This window comes from Candoia aspera, chromosome 1, assembly GCF_035149785.1.
Source record: "Candoia aspera isolate rCanAsp1 chromosome 1, rCanAsp1.hap2, whole genome shotgun sequence".
NCBI lineage: Eukaryota > Metazoa > Chordata > Lepidosauria > Squamata > Boidae > Candoia > Candoia aspera.
In genome coordinates, this window is record NC_086153.1 from 28,812,926 (window position 1) to 28,829,579 (window position 16,654).

The window sequence follows — 16,654 nt, forward strand, 5'->3', positions numbered from 1 at the left end:
CATCGGGGTACCTGTGAACAGGATCATAGTGTAAGCATCCATGGAAAGCTTCATTTTAAGACAATAAGGCTGGGGCATATCCCACTGGAATTACTTGTGAAGGGACATGCTCTGGGTCACATTCTAAGGCTACAATTCTGTACAGCAGGGTTTCTCAACCAGGGTCCCGTGGAACCCAAGGGTTCCATGAGAGGTCACTAGGGGTTCCCTGGGAGATCACGATTTATTTAAAAAAATGTTTCAGATTTGGGCAACTTCACATTAAAGAGGTAAGCTTCATTCTTTATTTTTAGTTTAAGAACACTGTTCTTAACCCTACCCATGAAACAAATATAATAATTTTGTAACTTCTGGCCTAGATTTGTGCCTGGATGTGCAGGGGTTCCCTGAGGCCTGAAAAGTATTTCAAGGGTTCCTCCAGGGTCAAAAGCTTGAGAAAGGCTGCTATACATACTTAACAGAGAGTTACATTTGTTAGGGGTTCATCTGCATTTCTACTCTTGTTGCTTTTATACTTGTGGCTAGCAGGTAAAAGTTATCCCACCTGCTGCCCCAGGTATTTAAAAAAAAGAAAATAAATTGTCCTGCTACCTACCATGTAAATAGCCCTTCTATGCTAAAGTAGAGGCTGGTTAAGCTGTTAGATTTGGGAGCTGGGAGGTGCAGGTACACGTACTCTGCCTTCAGCCCAACTCCAGGGGAGTTGTGAACAATTAGAGGAGAGTTAATAAGTCTGCTACCTTGATCATCCAAAGAAAAGATATGATACAAATATAGCAGTGACAAATGCAGGGTGCTGGTTTAGATCATTCCAAATGTGTTCTAGCTCTACCGTTTCATGGCAGGCCACACTGGTCTTTTGCACCTGATTAAATCAAACAACCAAAGGGAACCAGCTGGCCCTTAGCTCTTACTTAGCTTCATTTGAATTTGAAGCCTAGATTTAGAGCTTTGCTTTCCCAGTTGGAATGCTGGTCACACTTTTAATATTTGTGAATATTTGTTCCAGCAGTATGTGAAAATGCAGTCTGTGATAAATAATGCACAAATGAATTGATCACAAGGTATTGGGTGTGAACCACTGTACATCCAAGCAATGGAAAGGCTAAGCCAACAATGGAAGCTGATGTTATTTCCTTATTCACTTATCTCCATATGGGAATCACCTCATCATTCCTTCATCTCTTTTTTTCTCTCTCCTGGAAGCAAGAGGCTTTGTGTTTGGAATAATTTCCCATACAGACAGGTTTTCAAAGCAAGTTTTTTTTTCCAGTGTAAAGAATCTGAGTCCTATTTCTGAATATATTAGCCTAATATGAAACAATTTGGAGGAGTCGAAAGGCGTGCTGAGGAAACCGCTGAGCTTTCTTAAGCAACACTGCTTGGAAATTTAAGTGCACTGTCTGTTTTCTATTAGTGTTAATAAGCTCTTAATCCTGCCAGAGATGCTAGGACTCATTTTCTGTACATATATGTGCACAAGCATAAAAGTAGGCATATGTGACTGAACAATGAGCAGGCCTCCTTGCGGTCATTTTAATTGCCCTTAATCAGCTACACATTCCTGTGAGGTAGGCAAGTGTTATTATCCCCATTTTACAACTGAATGAGCTGAGAGTCAATGGAACAGACTTGCAGAAGGTCAGTATAATGGGGCAACTGTTTCTTTCAGCAGGCCCAAGAGGGACCAAAGGAATAGCTCAGTCTTGGGCAAAACTGCAGCAACCAACTCATATGGTGAAATCTTATGTGGGATTTACTCTTATAAACATTATTATGTTTCTTTTAAAAAAAAATCATGAGATTATACTGGAAAGGTGTAACCCCTGAAGGATCAGTCAAATCGTGAAATATCTGCCAGGGAATTGTAACTCTGCTTAGTTTAAAAAGGGAGGTAACCTGTATTATAGAGTTTCTTTGAGACTGCATTTTGTGGGCATTTTTAGATGACTCTTTTTGCCTTCTGTGTGTGTTACTGGCAGACAAGGAAACGTTTTGAGGGCTGGAGGATGGTTGCACTGATTACTGGGGAAAGATCCCAGATGAAATGTGCCCCCAAGTAATCCAGCATATAGTCACTCATAAATCCAGTCTGTTTGTATAGTGTTTTAATTTGCATTTTTGGTTATCTACACAAAACTTTGAAACTAAATTGTATGTGCAAATCCCCCCCACCCCACTTCCTGATCATATTGAAATGTATTCTCATTGGAGTTGGTTTTTTTGAAGAAGAAAACTTCAGGCGACACAAGATTTTGTTCCTACAAAACACACATATTTCTTGGCCCTATTTGGATGATGATAATAATTTCAATTGCTGAGAGCCAATGTGGGAGAGCTAGGAGCAAATAAGGAAAACAAGTAGTTGAAATGGAAGCAGGAGAGGGGATGATCATCTACTAGGGCTGGGAATGTACTGTTCACACTAGCCCTGCCCTCCTTTTGCTGCTGAGAATGTAACAGAGGAATGCACTACTGAAAGTGAGTGAATTGGGGGTGAGAAAGATACAAATAATGAAATCAAATGGCTGAAACAAAGCAGGGGGAAGGGGGAAACTGCTACCATTGGTTCAAAAGGGGCGAGGGTGATCCTGCTTCTTGTCATTCATTCTCCACAGGTAGATGGTGACTGTCTGAAAGAGACATTCATCCAACCATAGAGGGTTTCACAAATGAAGTCTCAGGAGAACCAGGTCCCTCCATCTGGTGGAGAGTCTCCAGGGATAGAGAAGCTCCCGATTGGAGATACTCACCCTCTATGCATGGAGGGAACAGTAGGAGAAGGACCCTAGCATAGTGATTGAACAGACTAGAATCCTAAGTGTACTTGCTTGATAGTAAGACCTACTGAATTCTTTGGACTAAGTCAGACTTATTATAGTGGAAGCATGCATAAGCTTATCCAACTGAATCCAGCGTGTGTGTAAGAGATTTGTGTGAGAGAATACTGTCTGGGCATATATGCAGATGGGGGAATCAATTAATTTTGCAAAGGAAGTAGTTTATAATAAGTCAATTTTAATAATTTGTTATAACCCTGCCCAACATGTGCACACAAACCTACTAACTGGGTCATACCCTGTCAAAATAAGAAAGCACAGCAGTGTGCAGCTTTGTGTGTACAAAACTTTTTTCTTTCTAATCATCCTTTTGGGGAGATTGTCTTTAGTTTAGGCTCATCTTCCTTTTGATAAATCTGGTATTTTTTGTCCTGACTTGATCTATTATTTGAATACTGCCCTCAACTCCCATATGACTCCCATAAAGGGTGGCCCTCAACCTGAAAAATACTGCCCGCCATTACTGTAAATAAAGTTATTACTACTTATTTTTAAAATAATTCTACATCCAGATTATGACTTCAAAAAGAGCTTATGGATAGAAAGAGCAAAAAAACAAGAATTAATTATTAAAACACATTACAGTCCCATCTGCTAGATCAGGGTTTCTCAACCTTGGCAACTTTAAGATGTGAGGACTTCAACTCCCAGAATTCCCCAGCTAGCATCTTAAAGTTGCCAAGGTTGAGAAACCCTGTGCTAGATGGTTCAACATGTAACTGTGCCTTTGCCTATAGCCTACTAGCAGAAAACAGTAACTGAAAGGATGGCATGGCATGTTTTCTATTTTGCCTCATTTATTGACGGGAAAAAGGCAGCTCTAGTCATGAACAGTACATTGTCTTTGGGATATTTAGGTCTAATTTCAAACTTCTGTTGAAGAAACTCCAGAAAAGGCTTTTTCTGTGCCACCTTTTCTTGCTTAAATTTGTAATTACCTATAGAGCTTTCCCAGTCAGGTAGGAAAAAAGACACAGAGAGGGACTGCGGGTGCCAACCACAACTTTTATTTTGATTCTTTTAATTCTAAAAACGGTGAGTTATTTCCTGCTGGCAGAAGGATGCATGCAGCCTACAGCACCTTGCTTGCTGGAGAGAGATCTGTGAGCATTTGGTTTGATCAGCCCCTGGCATGGTAATGAGCCGATTTCTCTTGAAATTGGCTCATGACTATTCATTTTGTTGGCTCCCTATTCATTTGTGACCTACTATTTTGATTTTTAGGGTGGGTGGTGGGAGAAGAAAGCCACAGGGAGTCAGTTACAGTCTCTAAGTTACCAAAGGACTGAAGAGAAGGGGCAGAAGGGGAGGAATGAAAATTATTTTGTGATTTGTATACCCACACATGCACACTTTAATCCTAGTGCAACCCAAGCATCCACTCTCACACTGACTCTACATTTCTTTTGAAGGTCTGGCAATATTGCCACAGGCTGATTTTGAAACCAGATCATCTCTTGCCTCACCTCCCCATTCTGATCTTTCATGGAAATGTTGTGCTGCCCTGAATTATACTCCTCTTGAATTCCCATATAAATTGGAAGGTAACAATTTTTCTAGCACTGCAGAATGTTTGTCTTGGAATAGTTTTATTGGTGCTGGTGGTGCTTCTTCAGTTCGCTTGCCTCTTTCTTTTACTCCTCCAGGAAAGTTGTACTGATGTGCCTTGCTAAAAATGTTGATTTAGTCATGGGATGTGAGAAGCCTCTTCAAATATATGAAAGAATGTCCCACAGAAAAAAGCCAAGGCCTGCTCTCTATCATCCCAAAGAGTAAGACAGACAGTAATTGATCTGGAAGGCAGATACTGGTTGAACGTTAGGAAAAAAGTCTTAACTGCAACCACGTTTGAGAATGGAACCAATTTCCCAGGAAGATGGGCTCCATTTCTTTGGATGTCTTTAGGCTGGATAGCCCCAGCTGTCAGGGATGCTTTACTCTGGATACCTACATGGAGGTGGGATTGGGATGGGGTGGCCATAACACCATAAATTGTCCCTTCTACCTCTAAAATTCAATGATTGTGTAAGATCTGGAATTGTTTGTCTTTTTGGAGTAGGAAACTGCTTTTGATGAGTAGCTGCTATTTTTATCTCAAACCACTCTGGGTATAGTATTATTTTAAGACTGGGGGTGGGGGAATGGGATTCCCAATAAGCATCCCTTTGTAAATTTTCAGCTGCACCCACCACCTGAACAACAGCATGTTAATAGTAAAAAGAGCAAAGAAAAATACCTCTTCTTTTGCAGTGAGGGTATGCATTTCTAAGCCTCCCCCCCCCCCAATGGTTTCTGGCCTCTCTGTTTCTGAGCTGAAAGTTCTTAGCTCTAAAACATTCTTTCTTTGCTTTTAAAGATAGTGGTGATTAAAGCTGCAACCAGAATTGTTTTGAAATTAAAAAGCCCAAGACATTTGAAAGCCAAATAAATAATGCAATACAGTCTCTTACAAAGGGCTCTGCAGCTGAAGATGTAAAAGCAGCTTAAACGGCATTCAAATGTTTGTTAGACATCTAAAACACTGTCTTCAGTTAAACCTTGGTATAACCAAGAACCCAGCACCTTTTAAACCATGTTCAGAGTCTTAAATCCTGCCTTCCTTGACTGGAAAGGCTTGAACAGCTCTTCAGACTCATGGTCTGTACCAGACACAATTATAGACAAGAAGACCTTTTAATGGAATCTTGTAAAACCTTTCATTAGCTTTTATTGGGTCATAATGTAATTAAGGTGACCTAACCTGACCTTTTGGAGGAGTGCCTTGGGTCAAGTGTATTTACTTCTGTCTATGTGAATTTAAGACTTTAAATACTCTGCTGACTACTCATCCCAATAAAAACTGGCCAAAAGTGAACTGTTATCTCAGACTTGCGTTGGGTCATGTTTATGCCAGCTGGTTTCCTTTATACATTAAACCACTGGGGCTTATTTAAAAGTTAAAGCAATAAAGCTCCTGGATTAAGAGCAGAGAACTGCCCAAACCCTCAACCTAACCTTTCCATGTTTGGATGACTTCGGCCAACCTATCATGTTTTCTTGCCCCCATAGCTCCACTATTAAATCACTGCCAAAACATAAACAGTCTGACAGTTTGGCTACATTCAAAGAAGGAAAAGGCCAAACCTGCACCCAAGGCAGATTCCATTCAAACCCAAGAAGCTCTCCTTTGCTATGGGCTTGACTTTGATCAAATCTCTTCAGATAGCTTTTCATAAAACCACAAAACCAAATCCACAGAATTGGATAGTGCCCATACAAAATGAGCATGTGGTAAGGGGTGGAGGTGCACCCACTGGAGCTTCAGTAGGATTTCTCATGGATGTAAGGCAAGCCAAGGAAATAAGTCAATAGCTCTAGCTAGCTTCTACATTCCGTTTAAGGGACTGGTCCAAATGCACACGATGCAGCAGTTTCCTGAAGCAAAGTAGATGGTGGGTGGCTGAATGTGGAATTTCCTGGAAATTCTTTGTAAGGCATCTTAACTTTAATGAGACATATATTTAATGAGTTCATAAATATATTTTTAAAGCCTCTATACAGCTTTGGTCCTGGAACTCCTATGGGTGGTTTTCTCCTCTGTTCTCCCTCAGTGTTCACGTTTTATGGTAAAAGCCTGTTGAGGATAACACTGCCTTCTAGAGTTAACACTAGAAAGAACAAATTCTTCTGTATTATTTCTTCCTTGGCCTTCCTTTTCTTTCTCTTTCTCTTTCTTGCCATTCAGAGGATGGATGAAGTGCTTAACAAAAGGCTCTAGAGACTTCTGGGGATACTGTACCCATGGATGTGCTCAGCTTGAGAGTTTTTAGCCTGGAAATTATGCTTTGAAATGATATAACCCTGGAGATCATCCAAAACCAAGAACTAGAATGTAAACTTTAAAATATATAAATACACACAAACACACACACAAACACATACCAAAGCACAGGGTGATGCTTTCTAAGGCTACACCCACACTTACTACTTGTCCTATCATCAGAACAGGCTGGCATTTCTGGAGGGCAGAAACCAATGATGTCACCCTTCCCCAATTGCCCTCAAAGTACCATCCTGAGCATTGTCAGCTTGTTCTGTTGACGGGGCAAGAGGTAAGTGCAGATGTTGCCTAATATGTGTTATCAGCCTGAATATATTGAGTGGCAAAACTCCAAATTTTTTGGAGTTTATTGTCCTGTCAGACAGCCATGTACACTTGGCAACATTTTTTGTTACAGGACTGGATATCGTTTAAGTGTTTTTTATTATTATACTTTGAGGAATCTGAAATGGTAAGCCTAAGAAAAAGAGTCTGAAACATTTTGATGTTGGGGAGCAAATTTTACAGGCATGTGTTATGGCCATTCAGAGAACAAATCTGCCATGGAAAAGTTTGCTTATTTTCAAAATCATCTATTTAGGCAAAATCACCTATTTAGGCAAACTGGAGAGATTGTGCCCTGTACCAGTCTCTAATAGCTCAAGATGCTCATGGCCAGCCCCCATGGGGATCTCGGCTGAAAGATCATAAGACTTTCTCTCCAAGTGTAGGTTTGTATGACATAAAACAGCATCCTCTTTGGAAAAGTGAGAAGTATCAATAGGCCTGGGGGAGTCTCAAGTCTTGTACATTTGCACAAAACATAAAAATATTTAGGAAGGAAAATGGTAATGGGGCACTAGCCCCAAATATTCCAATGTGGACTGCACAAGAAGAGAAGAGCCAGGAGCAGGATTTTCCCCCGGGCCATGCTTGTTCCTTCCTCTTTGTGTTCTTGTTTATTCATTAAAAACTATAGCTGAATTATTTGGAGCATGGACACAAAATGCTGGGTGTTTGTTGGGGTTTGAAATGGGGCTTTTGGTGATGACGATGGCAGAATGGAAGAAAGTGTATTATCTTTCTCTGAATACTGTCACTGGGTGAGGCTTTATCCATAGCAGGGCACTGATCCTCTGAAATGCATTCCTCAGGGAGGCCTGTTCAGTGCAGACCCTGTATAGATTCAGGCACTGTGCCAAACCACGGCCCTTTCAAGCAGCCTTTGGCCTAAGATGATACTTGCATTTTTATTCTGGATTTGAATTTCAGGAGGGAAATTCCTCTCCCTTGGGTAAAAGAAAAAACAAACAAACAAAAAACAGAGCAGAGACCAGCAATTCTTTCTCTTCCCTTTTTTAAAATATAATTTTTATTAAAAGTTTTAAGAACAGTAATAAGAGCTACAACAAACTAAATTAAAACAGAAAAAGCGAAAAATAAATAAATAAATAAAGAAAGAAAGAAAGAAAGAAAACATAAAAAGCTAAAACTGCAACAGAAGAAATTAGAAAAAGAAATAGCAAGATATAAAGAAAAATATAAGACATAAAGAAGTGGCTTCCAATATTCTTCACAGCAGTTATAAGTACAATTATATTTTAACCTCTCTCTCTAAAGTTACATCATGACTCTCTTCGTTCGGTAATCTATCCTGTCTAATTATCAAAACCATAAATCACAAGTTCATTTTTTTTTGTTTTTACACAAAAAATCCATCAGGGGTTTCTAGTCACCAATAAATGTAGATAATTGTCTTTTCTCAATTTTCTCTCTTTCCAATGTGCTAGTTTTTGGTCTGCAGATGTATTTTTTTTCCATGATGATCCTTTAAAAATGGCACTCTACCTCTATAGGAAGGGTTAGGCCTCAAAATTCTGCACAATTCTGTTTCTCTACCCTTGGTAAGCAGAAAGCAATTCCTCTATTGTGATTTCCTCTATGGAGAACTGTTGAGGTAATATTGGAGGCCTTTTATCTGTTAGAGATGCAGTGGTATAGGATCCCCAATAGGGATGCCTTCCTACTGATATTGTGATCCATAGCAGAGGTATCTATGCCAGAGGATACTATAGTCAAAGCAGACATTGGGATAGCCACATAAGTCCAATGTGATGTCATTGGATGATGAACCAAGCTCAAGTCTGAACACTTACACACAGCCATGGATTTCACTAATCAAACCTCAAGAAACACACTCATGTTGCCCAGTGAATGTACTCATTGCTACTCCCTGAAGGTAAAGATGCAAAGGGCAAGGATAGAAAGCATATCCAGTGCCCAACTGGACAATGCAAAAATCAACATTCTAGCAGGTTTTAGCCCACCACACATTTTTTTGCATTTATTTTTCCAATGAATAATAATAATAATAATAATAATAAATAAATAATAATAATAAAAAGTACATGATGGAGTAGCAAAGTTTCCCTTGTGATCATCTTGTGATTATGGGGAAACAGTGGCAAGGCATTGGAATGCCTTGACTTTAAGGAAAGGGGAATGCAAAAGGCAAAACATGAGCTCCCACTGATAAGAAACCAACCACCACATCATTTACTCTGGAGTAACAGCTGAGTTGAAAGTTGATCAGCTCAACTTGGCAGAAGAATTCTAGGAGCCACCTGTCCTCATGGGAACATAGGGATGAGACCTTGATTCGGGATCAGTGCAGCTCTTGTGTGTATAAAATCCTCTGAAGCCTTATGAATTCTGCCGAAATGTCATTGCCTCCTTGAACTGCCTGACCCAGCTGAGGTGATAGCTGCAATGCTTCCTATTTCTGACATGCTACCATGGTGGGACAGAGAATAAAGCAGTTGTACAACTTCCTACTAATTGAAAATCCCCAGCTTCCTGAAGGAAAAAAAAATTCTAAACTATCTTTTAGAATCCATAATATGGTTTTGCTTTCTTGAAGAGTTCATAAACATTAGCAATAACTATATTGAAAAATGGCTTTCTCCATGACTTCAACAACATCATATATATCATCGCAAATTAACTTCCACTAATCTCCACTTGTAGACTTGGTTTTGCTGCATTTTAATGATCTATCCAAACTTTCTCTGCTTGAATTCTGACAAATCCCATCTGAATGAATAGATTGCTGGATTTTGACTAGATGTATGAGTTATAATCTCCCCTGGATAATTCTTAGATTAATCTGTCATATTTCAGCATTTGGACTGGAGATCAATAAATGAAAGTCCATTGTGATTTGGTATTAGGATATTTGGATCCTCTGCAACATTCCAGAGGTCATGACCATAAATACCCTTTAAGACAGCCAGAATGTTAACAGAAAAATGCAGTTCTACATGTGCTTGGTCTTACACAGGAAAGATAGACACAAAGGTTCATGCAGCTATGAAAATCACTGCTACGTGACCAATCCAACTTCATAGAATTGTTGTGAATCTAAATTATTACAGTATTTTATATTTAAGGAGTAAGAGAGGGATAGAAACTAATCATAATTTGATGGGAAAAAATCAGCTAACCCTAGGCAAGGTATTAGCCAAAATGTTACTTCCTTCATGATCTTTTCACCAACGTTTGAATAACAAATATGTATCTGTCCATACAGACAAGATCAGGATTTATATTTGCAGTCACTGTCTCCTGCTCTCTAACCAATTGTCTTGAATAAGTTCTTACACAGATAATTGACTTCTGAGCCCATAGTGTGCTGTGATAGATTGTTTTTAGTGAATGTATTGCAACTCCCCATGAGTCTACAGAAAAAAGGCAAGCTAAAAAAGAACAAAATGGCAAAAATATTCAGCAGTATATCAAGTATCATTACCTGAACTTCACTTCTCAAGAGAAGCCAAGTTGGAATGAAATGTATTCCTTTGTATAAAATCTGTATATGCATATTTAACTATAGGCGTAGTATCCTTTTGAACTGCCTACTAAAGTTGGTGACTGGGTGCATTGTTGTGGAGTAGGCAGTTCCAGTTGGTGTTGGAGAGGACTTCAGTGTGGAGTGCCCTAGTCTTGCCCATCTCCTATTCTGTTCACTTTAACATCTACATGAAGTTGCTGGGAGAAATCATCTATCTGAGGTGGGATACCACCAACATGTTGATAATATCTTTATATACAATATATTTCCAAACCAAGGAGGATATGTGGTGGAGGTCTTGATCTGATGCCTAAAGGCTGTGTGGGCTGGATATGGTAGAACAGACTCAGATGGAATCCCAGCATAATGGAGTTACTGTTTGTATAGAAGCCTTCTGGTTCTTAGAGATCCTTCAGTGAAGAAAAGCCCATTTAAATAATAGTAATTTGAAGAGCGGTGATGGATTTTTATCTGTTTTATTTTATTTTTTTATGTTTTTATGCTTGTATGCTACCTACAATCAAAGGAATAGGCAGTATGCAAATACTTTCAATCAATCAATCCCCACCATGACCTCTGAACTGTTCTTGTTCTTTTTGAATTAATCTAGTACACCAGTAATATATCAGTGTTAATACTGATATCAGTATCAAGATATATGAAAATTACTATTGCTATGATAAAGGAAAAAAGATTGTTTTGCTAGATAATAGTATGGTTATGGTAGAAATTGGAGTAGATATCCAGAGTGCCTTTCAGCAGAAAGGCTAGGGATGTCCCCAAATATGAAAATACCACATTTTGTAGCAAGTGACATAGTTATAAAATTCAAAGGAGAAGGGAAAGGGTTACCTACAAGAAAATTAAGTCCAGAATCTAAAATTATCCAGCCATATCACTATAGTTTGTGTCTTATATTTCTGAGATCTGGGGAAAAATAACTCACCATTCAATGATACTGCTTGCCTTATAAAACAAAAAAGTTTTTCATTAAGAAAACATGCACATACACATACCCAAGTGTGTAGAACGACATCTTCTGCATATCCCACATACCAGCACATCCATAAATTGCCTTGGATCAAAGATTGAAAGGGAGGGGGTAAATCTGAGCCAGGCTATGGGATGTAGCAAAGTAGGAGACAGAAGCATCTTGTAACTGCCTGATTCACTTAAAGATGATAAGACAATATTATCACATTATTTTAAGACAAATCCAACATTTCCAGAGCTGATTGAGGCAAGAATTAGACAGTGTTTAGGGGATTATGAAAAACAGCTTCCTCTACAGGTCAACAGCTAATCAGAATTCTCAGGAGGTTTGCTGGAGATTTTTTTCTTTTTTGCCTTATGAATAATTTTACCAAAGGCACAAAATGGGCACATTATTTAGAGAGAGCCTTTTGATGTATTTTTCTGTGAATAAGCACAGAGTATTCGAGGATTTCTCCCTGTTCCGAGCAATGGGGACCAACTTATTAAGTGTTCCAGCTACAATGCCTGCAAGCTAGCTGAGATTAATATCAGCATAACCTGTTACTTAATTCATTATGGGGATACAGGCTAATTTGATTTGATATTATTTTAATAAAGTTCTGTGATATATAAGATTGTTTCAGGCTATCAAAATAATTTTCCAGTTATTACAGTTATTCAAGCAGGTCCTTTGATAGCAGCAGTTGGTCTGCGTCTGTTGTGAATATATTAGCAGGGATGATTCATAGCAACTGAACAGCGTTAAGCTTGTGAAGCATTGTGCGGATGCAAAAAATGTCTTCTGTAGGCCATTAAAAAAAAGGGAAAGAAAAAAAATATTTTGTATGCACTAAGCTTACACGTGTCATTAACATAGCTCATTTTTTAAAACCAGTCTTTCATAGAAGACAAGTTAAAAAAAATAAGGAAAGGAGGGGGGAAATTGGCAGTTCGCTTTGAAATTTATTGAAGCTATTTTACATGTTTTTAATATACAGTTTGCATCAGCCTGTATATATTAAGTGAATCAAATAGTTCTAAAAAATGACGCATTCTCTCCTCACAGGGGGGTATTGTAAGCCATTACAGTGTAACTGTTCCAGTCCACAACACTATATGTTCATTTGGCTGTCATGCAGACAAAAGCTTTTAATGTTGTTAATATGCCAGGGTGGCATAGATCATCTACTGTTTCTTCTTCTTGGGATTTCAACAATAAACAAAAGCTGATGAGCAAAGTACAAAATGGGCTGCCCCAAATTGTACTCATTGCTGATGGTCACTACAGGCCTGATGTGGTCTAAATATGACTAGTTATTTTCATAGTTGGATCATTTCAGAACCAAGCAACATGCTCTTTCTAGAAAGACAATGACTTTGGAAATTTTATACTTCTTTCTCTCATACAACATGTCTTGTCACATGACAAGTTCTCATGATGACTGCTAAGCTGTCAAGGTCAGTTGAGATTTATATGAGAACCAGATCTGTGTATTAATTCCCTTTGTGGCAAGCAATGTAGTTATTTGAATACAGAAGGATGGTATAATATTCCTTTACCAAACTCCAGTATGGCTCTACCTCTGGATATGACATTGGCTAATCTTCTGGCCTTCCTATCATCTCCAGGTCACACCAAAACAATGCCAGATCCTAGCAATGCTCTAGTTTCTTACTTATGCTATTAGCAGTATTAGGCAGAAATGACTTATTGATATTCTCCATCCAATTTGTGGTTGGAGAAATCAGGAAAACAACGTTTCCAAATTTCTCCAGGGAAAAGGAAAAAAAGCACAAATGTTTCTCAAGGACATCACTAATAATAACATCACTACTGAAAAAGCCAAATAGGAAGACTTCCCCCATGATGGCTTCTTTAAAATTTAAGTGAAGCATGGGAACAGGGGGACTTCAGATTTCAGAAATACCCTCCTCCTTTGAAAGAATTTGTAAAGCAAAGTTTCTTTCATCAAACTGAACACAAACTGGTAGAAAAATTCTATGTGCCCAGCACTAGCTTGATTGCTTTGTTTAAATGCCATGTCTAAATCAGGACACCTAACTTTGGATAGATTTCTAATTTCAGGTACTGGCCTTCATGTTGTCCCTCTGTGGACTGACTTGCCTTTATGTTTCATTCAATGGCTTTATGGATTTCATCCCATAGAAGTATACTGAGAATGGTTTATTTGTCTGCTCTGCTGTGACACACTCTTAATTTAGGCAGAGCAAGTTCCTGGATCTGTGAGTATTTCATGATTCTGAAGCAATACTCAAGCCATACCATACCTGTTAGCATTGGCACTCACAGCAGTACACTAGTTGGTTTATTTATTTTATTTTATTTACAGAACTTATATGGCTGCCCATCTCACACCATGATTCTAGGTGGTACACAACAAGCAATACAAATGAGATTAAAACAAAACCACCCTTCCCTCAGATGCCAGACCAGCAGCCTCCCAGCTCAACCCCCATCCTAGCCCAATGCTTGAGGGAAGAGCCAGGTCTTTATGGCCTTCTCCCTCAGATCTCAGCTGGGAGGCTATTTCAAAGGGCTGGGATGGCCACTAAGAAAGCATGCCTCCAAGGTCCCATTAGGTGACAACATTTAAGAGAAGGGACCTAAACTGACATTGTAGAATGCATTACGCAGAGAGGTGGCAGTCTCCTCTTCATTGAATTTGTACAAGTGGGGAGACTGGATAGCAATCTATCTCAGATGTTCTAGTTCAGATTCCTTTAATGAGAAGAAGGTTGGACTCGTCCTAAATGGCACTACCAATTCTATGAGTCTATGTATGTCCCCGCTGTCAAGTAGGATCTCCTTTGATCAGTTCATTTAAAGGGTGCAAGATCTCTGCCACTTAGCACAATACAATTTTTTCAAAGTATTGTACCATGCTTAAAAGAAGTGTAGGAGGCTTATCCCTATAATAGCTTCCACCTTTTTTGAATGTGGGCTCAGACCATATTCTTTTATGCGATGTCCCAGATATGAAAGCTTTTTCAGGCATAAGAAGCATTTGCTTTTGTTTAGGTTTGGACTTGAGACTTTATGGTTGCCATGTTTTTAGACTGTCTTTGCTCTTGTTCATCTACAGTAAGTCTAGAAACTAAGATGTCATCCATGTACACCTTAACAGCCTCTGTTTTTAAAAAAATTTGTCCAGCTATTTGTATGGGATTAGTGCCTTTTGTCTTGGGTACAGCTACCACTGTTGTGTAGTCTTAAGCACAACATTCTGTCCTCTATACATGACTTTTCCCACAATGAATACACCTAGAGCCCTTTAGTGCAAATTGTCTCGATCATGAGACAAAGCTAGTCTAGCATAGCTTTCTGGGTTTTCCCTTTACAGATGAACTTGAATAGATGGGTCCTGAATCTGGCCCTTGCTCATTTCCAAGTTTCTTACAACTGCATAGTTCCAAGATTAAAGCAGATTCCAGTGGTAGCTTTTGGGATAAAGTCTTATTCAAAGTGGTTACAACCACTCTGTTCCTTATGGCAAAAGTGAACCTATGTCCATGCAGATTTCTCCCAGCTTCTTTATTCATAAGTAAAAGCAAGTCTTCTCATGCATCAGGGTTGTTGTGTCATCAATAATCATTCCATTTTTCTAGGATAAGGAAAAAAAAACACGTTCTTGAAATCTTAACCTGCTTTTCCTAATAGAAACCCTCACTCCCATGTTAATTCATACTTCTATTCTTTGTGGGCTCTTCCTTACCATTCAAGGTACAGGTTCCACCTTCTCTCTACTTATTTACTTATTTATAAGACATATATTCACCCACCTTATATATCATAACACTGGGCAGCTCACAGAACAACAGTACAGTAAAATCATAAAAAACAATAAAAAACACAACACAAATTCTCAGCATCTCAAAGGCAACAAAATCCTATACATCCACATTCATCTGTGCTGGGCCCCAGCCTCACTCTGCCCCAACACTTGCAGGAAGATCTAGCTCTTTTGGAAGGCTAGGAGGATACCAGATCTCAGAGGTCAGGGCATGCCACAGGGCAGAGGCTGCCATGGAGAAGATACATTTCCTAGGTCCCATGAGATGCAGCACTTAAGGGAAGGGATCTGGAGTGTGCATATTTCACTGCAGATTGTTCATATACCATTTCAGTCATGAAGGCTTGTGATTCTTTGCACAAGCATTCAAGCAGGGATATTCATTAAGGAAAGGTAGCAGCTTCCATTTTCATTACATGGAGGCTGATGTCTGAGCCCCAGCAAAATACTAGTTTTTCACTGAGAGGAGACTAGGTGTCTGCTTCCATAAGAAAAGATGATGTACTTGTCTTCTGATAACATGGTTAGCCAACAGCTGGTCTTCCAGGTTACTGTCTTCAATAGAAGAGAATATCTGTAGCTCAGGGTTGAATTGTGGAGTCCTTGGTGCTCTCTGAGCTTGGTTGTTTGCTTGCAGGCATTTCATTACCAGACTAGTCAACATCATCAGTAAGAGTAGGGTTTGCTCCCTGTTTATATATAGTAGCTTGCCCTGCCAATGTTGGTGGGGGTGTTGTTCTCTCCTTGGTAGTTCTTTGATTAGGCTGTTGTTTACTGCTTGTTTATCTTGTGTTAATCCCTGCTTCTCTGGGTGTTGGTTGCTGGAGAGGATGTGTTCTGGTCTTTTTGTTTCCTTCTTAGCTTTTTTTATTCTCTCTTTTGAATGGTGTGTAAATGTGGCTTATGTGTCTATTGAGGGATTAACACCAGACAAACAATGGGTTTAGGGAGAAAAGTTGTCCTAATAATGAAATAATGGCTATACAGTATGTAAAGGAGAATTTGGCAATATGTGACCCTTAACCTTTATTTATTTATGGGTGTATAGGCATCTTCAGCCAATCAACTTTCACACTGTTGAAATCCAGAGGCAATTTGTGATTGTGATTTTTAGTGATGTTTAGTGATTATAAACTAAAGTAAGTATGATATGTTCAGCCTGTGTGTCACTGGTTCCACCTCTTTGAGGTCTAAAAAGCCTTTTTAAAAAGCTGTCTGCCCTAACAGCCAATAACGTTGTACCAGACGTAAATACTAAGACACAATGGTTCAACTATATTTGAAATATAATAAGGATCTATGAATGTATGAATTAATGTATGGAAGTGATAGATGGAAGCAAGAATGGTTTGCAAGGATAGACAAATATGAACAGGTT